Below are 12,032 nucleotides of genomic sequence, written 5' to 3'. Positions count from 1 at the left end.
TGCCCACTGATGGGACTAGAAGAGAGAGGTTTCTCTAAGGGCTACAGCCTATGATAGCCCGGGATGTTCATACTACTATTGTGCCAGGATTGACTACCTATGCACAGGTTGTGGAGAAGGCGCTTACAATTGAGAGCGCAGAGAACTAGATCTGGCATGAGAATACAGCCAGAAGGGATTCTAGGAGGCTGGGACCTCCATTTGTAGGTTTTGGTAGGGGCGGAGGGCCAATGACCAATGAGAGACTCCAAATACAGTTTCAACTCCAGGGCCAGAGAGAAGGCCACAAGGTATACAGATAAGTCGCCAGGGTAGCGGTGAGACCGGGAAATCATTTCCAGAGTGTACTCGGTGTAGGAAGCGCCATATTGGAGAATGTCGGGCAAAGGCCTGCTTCATCTACAGGAGTGTGGGACACCTGAAGAAGGATTGCTTGAAAGCTAGAAAAGAAGAGCCCAAGAAGGTGGACAACCTGACGCCAGCTCGAGTGTTCACCTTGACCTAGGCAAAGGCCGAGGCTAGTCCCTCTGTGGTTATAGATCAGATTTCTGGAGCTGGAACCCTTTATACTATTTTGATTGACTCAGGTGCTACACGCTTCTTTGTTGCTAGTAGGATTATAGATGGATTATGTAGACCATGTGACTTTTATACTGTGGGGTTTGGTACTATGCTACCTACTGGGGAGTTAGTAGTTTCCAGGAGATGTGTTAGATCACTACCAGTGATAGTGGATGGCAGGAAGTTGTCAGTTGACTTGGTGGAGTTGGTTATGACTGATTTTGATATAATTATGGGTATGGACTGACTAGAGAAGTAGGAGCAATGATAGATTGCAAGAGGACCCCTTTGTATTCGTTGGCACGGTGCATGGACCTCGTATACCTATGATATCTGTACTTAGAGCTAGAGACCTATTGTAGGGGGGATGCATGTGGTTCTTAGCTAGTGTAGTGGATACCACTCATGTCATACCAGTGGGACTAGGACAGACCAAATTAGTTTGTGAATTTCTAGATGTGTTTCCTGAGGATCTGCCAGGGTTACCTCCACACTAGGAGATAGAGTTTGTGAACAAATTGGCGCCAGGGACATAGCCAGTGTCTAGGGCACCTTATAGGATGACTCCAGTAAAGCCGAAGGAACTAAAGGTTCAATTACAGGAGTTACTAGACATGGATTTTATCAACACCAGTTTCTCGCCATGGGGCGCACCAGTTCTCTTCGTGAAGATGAAAAAAGGTTCTCTAAGGATGAGCATCGACTATAGGGAACTGACCAAGTTGAATATCAAGAACATGTACCCTCTGCCAAGGATTGATGATCTATTTGATCAGTTACAGGGTAGGACGTAATTCTCCAAGATAGATCTTCGATAGGGTTATCACCAGCTGAGGATCAGGGAGGAGGATATACCGAAGACAACTTTTTGCACCAGGTATGGGCATTATGAGTTTTTGATGATGTCATTTGGACTGACTAATTCCCCAGCAACATTACGAATCTGATGAACATGGTGCTCAAAGATTACATGGATCGGTTTCTGATCTTCTTTATCGATGATATACTCGTATACTCTCAATGAGAGATAGAGCACGAGCAACATCTCAGATTAGTACTACAGAGATTGAGAGAACAAAGGTTGTATGCGAATTTCAAGAGGTGTGAGTTCTGGTTGCCACAAGTGACTTTCTTAGGTCACATAGTTAGCAATGATGGAATTAAGGTGGATACGTCGAAGATTGAGGTGGTTAGAGATTGGCCAAGGTTGAAGAACGCTTCAAAGATCAGAAGTTTCTTGGGATTGACAGGTTATTACAGACGCTTTGTGGAGGGGTTTTCCAAGATTGTATCACCACTAATAGGTTCCAGACAAGTGTGAAGACAGCTTCCAGAAACTAAAGATGAGTTTGATCACCGCTCCAATTCTGAGTCATCCTACAGATTAGGACAAGTTTGTGGTTTATTGTGATGCCTCGAGGAAGGGCCTAGGTTGTGTCCTTATGCAGACAGGGAAGGTGATTGCCTATGCATCATGTCAGCTGAAGGAGTATGAGTAGAGGTACCCCATACATGATCTGGAACTTGCAGCAGTGGTTTTTGCACTAAAGGTGTGGCGACACTACTTTTATTGTGAGAAGTGTGAGATATACACTGACCACAATAGTTTAAAGCACTTCTTCACCCAGATGGATTTGAATATGAGGCAAAGATGTTGGTTAGAGCTGGTAAAGGATTATGATTGTGAGATCCTCTATCACTCGGGGAAACCCAACATAGTAGCAAATGCCTTAAGTCAGAAGGGTCCATGATAGTTGTATAGTGCCAGGCAAATATCAAGGGAGTTGGCTGACGATATGACTAGAGCTTATTGAGCTAGTAGTAGGCCAGTCATCCAACACCACCCTACAGTCTACTGTTGTTTAAAATTGATACACAAGTATACATAATCAACACAAGTAATACAATGATAACTAAAGATCATTCCCATAGAGATTGATTTACTAATTACCAACAAAATAATTTTCTATTTCTATTTGGTCAACAATAAATTGGTTCCAAAAATATTAAAATAACAAATGCAATCAACATAAAATAACACTACGAAAGAAAGCAAATAATTGTAAAAAACTTCAAAAATAAAGAACATAACTAGGGATTTTAATTTCATCAACTTTTCACTTTATTATTTTGCTAATCAAACTTTACAATTCTTCTTCCTAAACTAATAGCGGATTAACAAAAACGATTCTTACTCTTTTTCAAGAAACAAAGAACTCAATTTACATGCGAATTTTCCACATTCCTGTGAATTGAACACAATAATCCTAAAACTACACAATTCATATAGGTATTTTCATCCAATATGAAAATTGTGATTATTCAATTATAACATAATCAATTCTCACTTTTTAGATTTCGAATCAAAATAAAAAATCATGCAAATGGTGATCAAGCATTCACAAGCATTAAGAACAGATCAAATAATTTAGAATAGAAGTGAAGAAAGAATCATGAAATCCTCATAGAAAATAACAAAGATCCAAGTGATTACATTAAAAACCCTAGAAAATAAAATTAGTTCATGTTCATCATTAAGAAATTCATAAACAAGAAATTAACATAAAGTAAAGATAAAAAGAAAAGAAAATAACTCTATGCAGATCCAAGCTCTTCTTCAAAGTGATCTCATTCCTCTTCTCCAGTCTAGGTCTGCATAAAGTGCCTATTTTCCTCTCCAAAATTGTGATTTAAACATGATTAGCATTTCTCCTCAACATGAAATGACCAAAACACCCTTCATTAAAAATATGCGCTTTTCACATTTCTAGAAATATCCTGCGGTCGCAAGATAGCATTCCTGCAGTCGCAGGAATACCCTAGAAATGCCCAACTTTTCTGGAATTGCGGCCGCAGAGTCCTCTTCCTGCGGTTGCAGAAAGTGCTCTGAAACACTGTTTTCCACCAATTTTTGTCCTTTTGTCGGTTTTTCCACCATGTTTCCACACCTAACTCACCTATGCTTTTCTACACCTGAAAACATACAAAACACAACCGTAAAATAGAACAAAACAAAATTAAACACCTAATACTCTACCTAAAAACACATATATAAACGAGTTTTCCCCAAATTTAACATTTTCTCAACCTCAAGCAAAGAAAACAAGACTCAAGACAAACTAAACAAAAAAATCAAGATAACCACAATTTTTAAGCCTCAAAATTAATGAATGACAAGCATATATAATTCTCGAAAAATAACTGACAAGTAATCCGGATTTTCAATCCAACCACTTCTTCAACTTACCCTAATCCATTGATCATTTTTGTCCACTAAACCATGAATTATAAATAACACACATTTAAAATAATTTACACACGCCAAATTCTCACCATCAATCCATCAAATCCCATATTTCCATATGCTTGCTAACTTATTATTCTCCACTAATATAAATCAATGCATGTTCAAGAATCAAAAGGTCTATTAAAGCTTGTATTGAGAGGATAAGATAGTCATTTTGGCTCAAATATACCATAAGCATATAATACAAACAAACCAAACCTGATATCCACATTATAATCCAAACAACCCCAAATTCCCCTTTATTTTCCACGATTGAGAAAAATTCACACTAGATATTCGTTTTTTTAACTACACTTCCCCAAACTTATGCTTTTCAATGTGAACAAACATAAGAAGTGTAGTTTATTTTCAATCTCAAATTTTTTTTCGCATTTTTCTCTCAATCTTTTATTTTATTTTTATATTGTCACAACCAAATCACAAAATAACACCCATTACAAATCAATCCTCATTTATATATTTATATACTCATGGTATAGATTAAGGGAATGGAAAATAATAAAGTGTTCAATTAGGCTCAAAATAAGTGTTTAACAATAAAACGTTATACTTTTAGGCTCAAAAATGGTAACCAGGGATAAATTAATCAAGGTTGGCTTGAAAGGATTAAACATTCCAAAAAAAAAATTGCGTAAATCATTTTCATAACACATGCATTGTCTATGATTTTGCCTCAAATAACAAGCAAGAAAGTTCTAGAATTGTTCATACATTCTTTCCACATTCAAAATTCAGGAAGGGTACATACATTTGAATGCAAGAATTTACCAATCATGATCAAATATTCATTTTTACAATGAATTAAAGTAACCCAAAGAAGTGGTCAAACCATGCACACAGATTTTTTTACAATCAAATATATTTTTCTCGAATTATATTACAAGTCATTCTCATATTCTCATCAGCTAATCATTGTTATCTTGATTCGACAGACTCTCTAGATACCCTAACACGCAACATAATTAACAAACAAAACCAAACACAATTTAAAAAACACCAAACTAAACAGAAACTTGACTCAACTAACCTGACACAAATAACTAAAATAATACCACCTTCCCCAAAATTAACAAAAACATTGTCCCCAATGTTTAAATAAAAGCTAAGGAAAGGAAACTTACCTGACTCGACTCACGATGAAGGACTTGCCTCATCATCCCCTTCAGGTGGAGGATACCCAAAGTTAGGTTGTTGTTGCTATGGTGGAAATCCACTAGTGTCAATGCCAAAATGAGTGGCAAAGGCTTGGTTGTAAGCATATTGGTTTTGCGCCACATTGACACTCCATAAGTGGTGCTACTGGAACTGAGAAACCAAAGTGTCCATCCTTTAGCTTATGGTCTGGGGTTTTTTTTTTCGATTTTTTTTTTTAAAAATGAGATCCTACAGCCGCAGGACACCCTTCCTGCGGTCGCAGGATTGAACCCCTAGGTGATTTTTCAACGGCGTCGCGTGCGGTCGCAAGATACTTGATGCGGTCGTACAAAGCTGACCAATAGGCCTAGACCACTGGAGTTGCGGCCATAGGAAGTGGTTCCTATGGTTGCAAGTCTACTCCAAAAACCACAATTTCTTTCTTTCTTTTTTTCATCATTTTCAAAAAAAATTCACGTATTTCACGATTCTAGAATTAACAATATTTACAGGAAAATTAAAATCAAACAAAAACTAACTAAAAAAAATAAAAATTGTTTCAACTAAAATAAATTAAAAACTTAACAAACTTAAAGAAATTTAAATGAACTTGGGATGCCTCCCAATGGCGCTTTATTTAACGTCTCCAGCTGGACACTCACTTCCTTCATTAAATATCAACTCAAGTCAAATCCACCCCGCTCATCCTTTAGAGCCATAGTGTCATAAGCAAAAGCTCGTCTTTTGATGTTGCTAATCGTCGGAGCCTTCCATCGCTCGTCTAGCCTTTGAGCCTTCCCATTATAAAACCATTTTAAACAATGACGAACTTCTCGACTACCAATTTCAGCATTAGTTTTTCTCTTGGTGGTTTCCAAATTACTACCACCATTACATACCACATCCACTCTACAACAAGTAGGAATATCAGTTGTTGCAAAAACATTAAATGTTACCTCTTTGTTTTGCACTCGCAGCTTCAACTCCCCCTTTTGTACATCAATTAGTGCTCTCCCTATGGCTAAGAATGATCTTCCCAAAATAATGGGAATGTTTGCATCTTACTCCATATCTAGAATAATAAAATCAGCAGGGAAGATAAATTTACCAACCTTAACTAAGACATCTTCAATTACTCCACGAGGTTGCTTAACAGAGCGGTCTACCATTTGTAAGGACACAGTAGTGGGGCGAGCTTCTCCCAATTTCAGCTTTCGAAAAATAGATAAGGGCATTAAATTTACACTAGCCCCTAAATCACATAAGGCCTTGGTCATAACAGTATCTCTTATTGAGCAAGGAATCATGAAACTACCCGTATCTTTAAGCTTGGGAGGTAGTCTCTTCTGTAAAATAGCACTGCACTCCTCAGTAAGTGCCACTGTCTCATAATCCTCCAACTTCTTTTTCTTTGACAAGATTTCCTTCATAAACTTCACATTGCTTGACATTTATTCAAGTGCCTCGACAAAAGGTATGTTAATGTGAAGTTTCAAAAAATGTCTAGAAACTTCGAAAACTGCTTGTCAAGTGTCTTCTTTTGAAGTCGTTGAGGATATTGAATCTTGATGTGGTGCTCATAGCTCACTGGTGACTACTTCTTCTTAAGGTCGTCAATAACCTCTTCTTCTACCTTACCCTCATTCTCAACTTCAAATATTGGTGCAGGTATAGACTTCTTGACTGACTCTTCCAACTTCGTCCCACTCCTCAAAGACATTGCATAGCATTGCTCTTTAGGATTCACCTCTGTATTACATGGAAAATTTCCTTGAGGCCTACTTTGTAACATATTTGTCAACTGACCAACTTGCATCTCAAGATTCCTGATGGATGAGCGAATTTCTGTCATAAATTGAGATTGAGAGTTTATCAGAGTTAACAGTGCAGCTTGTAACTCATTTGTCTTCTCTTGAGAAACAGGTAGTACTGGTGGTTGTAATGGTGCCTGAGGTGGAGCTTGAAGCATAGGCTGTTGAATTTTTTGAGGACCTTGATTATTTATCCATTCAAAATTAGGCTGATTTCTCCACCCTTGGTTGAACAGGTTTGAGAATGGATAATTAGCTTGCTTATTGAAATTTTCCATCATGTTCGCCTGTTCCATGGGAATGGAATTGTTCATGCACTGCTCAGATGGGTGAAAACCACCACAATTATGACGTGCCGCTTGGATTTGCATAACTTGAGTGGCCATAGAATTTTTTTGCAGTTGCTTGGTCAATGATGCAACCTGAGCAGTGAGAGCAATAATAGCATCCAGCTCATGCATACCAACTACCTTCTTATTTCTATCCCGTTCACTAGGCCACTGATAGTTATTTATGGCCATTTCTTCAAGCAATTCATAGGCCTCATTAGCACTCTTTCTCATGAAAGCACCACCTACTGCAGCGTCAATAATAGTGCGAGTCGTCCCACACAAACCGTTGTAAAAATTATGGACTAACATCCATTTTTCAATCCCATGATGAGGACACTTCCTCAAAAGCTCCTTAAACCTCTCCCATGCATCATAAAGAGACTCTCCATGCAATTGAGAGAAGTTATTAATTTCCCCTCTTAAATTTGCAGCCAAGGATGGAGGAAAAAATTTAGCAAGAAATTTCAGAGCTAATGCCTCCCACGTAGTGATTAAATTGGCTTGAAGAGAGTTCAATCAACTTTTAGCACTATCTCGCAGTGAGAACGGGAACAATCTCAGTCTAATAGCGTCATCAGTGAACCCATTATATTTAAAAGTTCCACACAACTCCAGGAAATTGGTTATGTGTGTATTGGGATCCTTAGTAGAGAGTCCACCAAACTGGACTGTAGACTGAACCATTTGCTGAATCGTCGGCTTAATTTCAAAATTATTGGCTGCAACTGTCGGCGATTGGATGCATGATTGTACTCCAGTAACAGTGGGGGGTACGTAGTCTCTGAGTGTGCGAACTGTTGGCTTAGCAATGTCCCCATTCAACGCATTGCACTGATGTTGGACTATCTCTACTAACCGTTTCTGCTTTATGTTCTGTCTGCAAGTCCTCTAAATTTCAGTATTAATGGGCAAAAGATTGTCAGTCCCTCTACGTTGTATATACCAATTGGTACCTGAAATTAAGATTCTCAAACACAACAGTTAGAGACAATTAACACAGAAAAACCAAATAAGAATGAGAATTAATTGTATTGATATTAATAAAAATCAATCCCGACAACGGCGCCAAAAACTTGTTGTGTAAAATTGATACGTAAGTATACGTAATTGACACAAGTAATACAATGATTAATAAAGATCATTCCCATGGAGATTTATTTACTAATTACCAACAAATTAATTTTCTATTTCTATTTGGTCAACAATAAATTGGTTCCAAAAATATTAAAATAACAAAAGCAATAAACATAAAATAACACTATGAAAGAAAGCAAATAATTGTAAAAAACTTCAAAAATAAATAACAAAACTAGGGATTTTAATTTCATCAACTTTTCACTTTATTATTTTGCTAATCAGACTTCACAGTTCTTCTTCCTAAACTAATAGCAGATTAACAAAAACAATTCTTACTCTTTTTCAAGAAACAAAGAACTCAATTTACATGTGAATTTTCTACATTCTTGTGATAAATTCAAACGCATAAAAGGCATTGAACACAATAATCCTAAAACTACACAATTCATATAGGTATTTTCATCCAATATGAAAATTGTGATTATTCAATCATAGCAAATCAATTCTCACTTTTCAGATTTCGAATCAAAATCATAAATCATGCAAATGGTGATCAAGCATGCACAAGCATTAAGAACAGATCAAATAATTTAGAATATAAGTGAAGGAAAAACCATGAAATCCTCATCGAAAATAATAAAGATCCAAGTGATTACATTAAAAACCCTAGAAAATAAAATTATTTCATGTTCATCATTAAGAAATCCATAAACAGGAATACCCTAGAAATGCCCAACTTTTCTGGAATTGCGGTTGCAGAGTCGTCTTCATGCGGTCGCAAAAAGTGCTCCGAAACACTGTTTTCCACCAATTTTTGTCCTTTTGTCGATTTTTCCACGATGTTTCCACACCTAACTCACCTATGCCCTTCTACACCTAAAAACATACAAAAACAAGCGTAAAATAAAATAAAATAAAACTAAACACCTAATACTCTACCTAAAAACGCATAGATAAAACGAGTCTAAAATTCGTTTATCATTTACGCTTTTGGAGAGGATTAAGGAAAATTTGTTGACTTCTCCATAGTTAGGGTAGATCCGAGGGGATGTCCTAGCTGGAGTAACTAAGGACTACACAATGTCAGGCATGGGCTTATTGAGATACAAGGATCATATCTGCATTTCGATGGACACTGAGATCAAACGTGAGATTTTGGATGAATCTCATACTACCACTTATTCTCTACATCCAAGCACCACAAAGATGTACCAGGATCTGAAAGTTTTATATTGGTGGCCTGGGACGAAGAGGGATGTTACTGAGTACGCAGCAAGGTGCTTGACCTGTCAACAGGTCAAGGCAGAGCATCAGAAACCAGCAGGGCTGTTGTAGCCTCTGGATATCTCATACTTCTCTCCATATAAATAGTGTCACCACACCTTCACTGCAAATACCGCTACTGCCAACTCCAAGTCATGAGTAGAGTATCACTATTCATAGTCCCTTAACTATTATGATGCATAGGCAATCACCTTCCCAGCATGCATAAGAACACAGCCTAATCCTTGTCTCGATGCATCACAATATACCACAAACTTCTTCTTCTTTGAAGGAAGACTCAATATCGGAGTAGTGATCAATCATCGCTTCAACTCCTGGAAGTTGTTCTCACATCTGTCTGACCATGCAAACTTCAGGTTTTTGCGTGTTAACTCTGTCAATGGTGTAGCAATTCTTGAGAACTCTTCTATGAAACACCAATAATACCCTGCCAATCAGAGAAAACTTCTAATCTCTCAGGCACTTCTTGGCCTTGGCAATTCCCTGACTGCCTCAATCTTGGCCAGATCCACCTTAATCCCTTCTTTACTAACAATGTGACCGAGGAATGTCACCTGAGGTAACCAGAATCCATACTTCTTGAACTTGGCATACAACCGATGCACCCTTAGTCTCCATAGTACCAACCGGAGATGCTTCTCATGCTCTATTTTTCACTGAGAATAAACCAAGATGTCATCGATGAAGCGAATCACGAATCTATCCAAATAATCCTTGAGCACTCTAATCATCAGATCCATAAATGTTACTGGGGCATTAGTCAATCCAAATGACATGACTAAGAACTCATAATTCCCATACCTCGTGCAAAAAGTTGTCCTCGGGATATAATCTTCTTTGATCCTTAGTTGGTGATAACCAGATCGAGATCAATCTTTGAAAACACCGTCTTACCTTGCAAGTGGTGAAACAGGCCATCGATCCTTGGTAGCAGATACTTGTTCTTGATGGTCAACTTATCCAACTTTCTAAAGTCAAAAAACATCCTCAGTGACCCCTCCTTCTTATAACACCCTAATAAACTAGGATCGTTACACTATGTGTTTAAAATTGTGCTAAACTCTTTAAGCGTGTCTTTTGAACTAAAATGTGTAATTAGGGTTAATTAAAAATTTGGTATAAAAGTTCTTGGTCAAACGAATACTACTTTTCATTAAAAGAATTGTTATGTACACAGGATCGCAAAGTAAAAAGTTTATAACTAATACAAGTGAAAATAAGCAAGGTACATAGTAGCCGTCCTAAGCGATAAAACCACTAAACTCTACTTCCAAAAGAAGTCTCAACCGTGTCTGTCGAGCACGCTGCCTATGTACACGCCGCCCCTGAAGCTCTCCAACTCAATGTTGTTCTAGCTTCCCCTTGCCCTTACCTACACCACGTAGCACCCGTGAGCCAAAGCCCAACAAGAAAACACAATTAAGCAAATATACAATCAACAAATTATAATTATAAACAACATGCTTAATAATTATAAACAACACTCAAGAATATTCACTCTATTTATGCGGCCATAGAGCCACCCAAGTGTGCATCGCACTTGCGTTGTTCAGAAGGATATCGAGTCAGACATGCGTAACTGGCGTTCCAGTCTCTTTTCAAGCGGCCATAGGGTCGTACTAGTGTGTACCGCACTTCCAAATATAAACAAACATACATTGCATACACAATATAACTATGTACAACACATTTATACATACTCAACCAAACATTTCAGAATAGAGTTATAGCCATGTTCAATCACAGGGGGCTCAAGCCATAATTTCGACATGGGAGCAATTTTCTTACCTAGAGCTTTTTGCAAATGATGATGCGGCCTCAAGTGCGATCCCGAACCCGAGCCCTGCGAAAATCTAATCACAACATAAATCTATATGTATCAGGAACCAACCCCAGATCTCGAGTTCCAATCCAAACCCTAACTCTTAGAATCATTGTTCCCATGAAACGGGGTACTAAAAACGTTCCTCGAGCCCCAAGTGGGCCCCCAAAATGAATTCCTGAGCCTTCAAAAGTCATCCAAAAAATTAACAAAAACATCTTTTTAGGGCACTTGGCACGGTCGTGCCTGCCCCTAACGCAGTCCCACCCATAGAAAAATTGGGCTTTCCCAGGCAGTGGCGTGGTCATGTCAACCCCTAGCGCGATCACGTCCCTCATCTCGAAATCCAACCCCAAACCAAATTTCACCTTTTCTGGGATACTAGCGCAGCCGCGCTAAGTCGCTAGAAACCCAAAAATACCCAGAAACCAATGTGTTCTTCCCCCATTCATTAACCATGATTTCCCCTGCGCTCATAGACACATAAATTAACCCAAAACTGAATTTCTAACAAGTTTATGACCACAAAAAAACCTCATATTTATCAACAAAATCAAATCTAAGTTCACACTTACTCCAAATTCAACAAAGTACACACAAAACATCAAGATATCCATATTTGTAACTTTGAGCTTTGAACTCAAGCTCACCCTCTTCAAATCTGAGAACCCCAACATAATCCACAACCTCAATGGTGTTCGAAT

The 12,032-nt window shown here is 38.0% G+C and overlaps 1 non-coding gene across 1 annotated transcript; it reads left to right on the top strand.

The window, feature by feature from the left end:
- Positions 1-7,464: 7,464 nt before the first annotated feature.
- LOC133813050 (small nucleolar RNA R71) lies at positions 7,465-7,571 on the top strand. The gene has a single exon (XR_009884096.1). It is a non-coding gene; the product is annotated as a small nucleolar RNA R71 (small nucleolar RNA).
- Positions 7,572-12,032: the final 4,461 nt, after the last annotated feature.

Source organism: Humulus lupulus, chromosome 1 (assembly GCF_963169125.1).
Source record: "Humulus lupulus chromosome 1, drHumLupu1.1, whole genome shotgun sequence".
NCBI classification, from domain to species: domain Eukaryota; kingdom Viridiplantae; phylum Streptophyta; class Magnoliopsida; order Rosales; family Cannabaceae; genus Humulus; species Humulus lupulus.
Note: the sequence above shows the minus strand (reverse complement) of the source record. Positions and strands in the feature narration are given on the sequence as shown.